Here is a 2,372-nt window from a genome sequence, read left to right on the forward strand (position 1 = left end):
CCCACCCCCCACCCCACCCTATGCATTATGTATAAGCATAAGTATTTCACCACGTTGTATTTTCTTATCACGAAGACGACTTTCTGATCCCTTATATGGCTCCTTCTGCTCCTTGGCTCTTTAAAAAATTCAAAATTTCCTACCAACTAAAAATGTTTCATCTGTCCAGCGCGTTCATATGACCTTATGCAGTTGCGAGCGCCGTAAAACACCTACTTTTTAAAACAAAAATCAGATTATCAGTTTTAACTGATCGTGTAATAGTAATAGGCCAGTAACTGTCTCCAGCCATTCCTGGAGCAGTCTGTCTGTTGATCTTTCTTCTCCCCCCCCCCCCCCTTTTTCCACACACATCCCCGCGCCGGGCCGGGCTGGGCCGGACTTTCGAACGACCGTTGACCGGGGCTGTATCGCGCGCTGTGGACTATGACGGTCTTCTTCAGTCCGCTCGTCTGTTGGTCCGTGGTCTCGTCTGCCGGTTCTTGGCTGGTGTTTTGTGGTGCGCGGCGCGGCGGTGCGAAGCCAGCCTTCTTGATAGCCTATGACACTAGGCCTAGCAGAGAGCGAGAGAGACAGAGAGAGAGAGAGAGAGAGAGAGCGTGCGATAGATAGAGAGAGCCAGAGAGGCAGAGAGAGCGACAGTGCGAGAAAGACTACCGCACAGTATACTACAAACAAACTACAGTAACTACCTACGGATATAACACAGATCTCACCCCTCACAGACTCAGTGCTTCTCTTGATATGGATACTGCGAATTTTTTCTCATGGATTTCTGAACAGGAATGACAATCCAAACATCGCTGGATACAATACAATACAACAATGCCCAATTGTGTTTTTGAAAGCAGCAGCGTAAGTGTTTATTGCAAAACTCATTAATAACCGGAGGACTCTGTCTAGTGGAATTATTATTATTACAATAAATTGATAGTATTATTATTATTATTATTATTATTATTATTATTATTATTATTATTATTATTATTATTATTATTATTATTATTATTATTATTAATATTACCTGATATCTGATAAACGCGACTTCTGTCCGCTACCATAGTCTGGGAATGACAGGAGTACAATCTTCATCGATCTTATGAGATGGTCTGAGATGAGGATTGACACTGACTTTGGGAGTATAGATCTAGAGTCTAGATTCTAGATCTAGAAGGAGACTGGTTTTGTGGTTGGTTGGTGGGTGATCTGGTGTAGTTTTCTCCTTTTTTCTATCAAACATTTGTCGTCCTTACCTCTATTTCGTTTTTATGGGTTTAAAAAAATGTTTGTTACTCTTTTGTATCACCTCTTTCTAATCTTCGTTTATTAGTAGTTTAGTATAGGGTTTTACGGCGCTCGCAACTGTATAAGGTCATGTGAGCGCTCTAATCTTCGGCACTTATATGACCTAATTGTGTTGCAAGAGCCGTAAGAAAACGTTTACTAGATCTAGATCTGTAAGAAGAAGACTAGATCTAGAATCTAGTTGCATACGTTACAAAACTTACTCATTAAAAAAAAAACGAACAAAAAAAGAACCAAAAAAAAAGAACCAACCCCCCCCCCCCCCCAAAAAAAAATTAATTAATAAATAATTAAATAAATACAACCAATGCCTGGTTCGTCTAGTATTCCTGCTCTTTATTTCGATCTGACTACTCCAAATATAATACAGTTACGAATGATCTGTGGCAACTGGAATATATAATTAATTAATTATGCTTTGTTTATGTGGCGATAGGCCAGTGCATAATATGACGTGCCCAACAATCGCTCTAAAGTTAGATTAGCTAGAAGAATACGATGGTTTTGCAAGTAATAATTTAAAAATGTGAATGAATTCGCGTGAGTCTAAGTGTATATGTGTGAGTGCTTGTGTGTTTGTGTGTGTGTGTGTGTGTATGTGTGTGTGTGTGTGTGTGTGTGTGTGTGTGTGTGTGTGTGTGTGTGTGTGTTGAGAGAGAGAGAGAGAGAGAGAGAGAGAGAGAGAGAGAGAGAGAGAGAGAGAGAGAGAGACAGAGAGAGAGAGAGAGTTCCCTGCTGACACCTCCCTCTCTCTGCTGATTGTTACTCATATCATATCCAAGTATCTGACAGCTAAATAAAAGAACCGCACTGGAGACGCCACATGCGCGCGGCGCGATCAATTTACATACTCTGAAGCTCTACGTGTCGCTTGTCTGAGTTGTGTGGGGCGATGCTCTGGGTCTGCCCTAGCAGAGCGCTACCACACTGAGATCAAAGAGTAGTGCACGAGTAGTCGAGCAGCACGCGGATCGCGTGTCTATAGAAACCAATTGAAGTCCTCAAACATACACGTGCATTGACTCGCTCTCACATGATATAACTGCTCGCCCCATCCGCGTCCTACA

The sequence above is a fragment of the Aplysia californica genome, unplaced genomic scaffold, assembly GCF_000002075.1.
Source record: "Aplysia californica isolate F4 #8 unplaced genomic scaffold, AplCal3.0 scaffold01302, whole genome shotgun sequence".
Lineage (NCBI taxonomy): Eukaryota > Metazoa > Mollusca > Gastropoda > Aplysiida > Aplysiidae > Aplysia > Aplysia californica.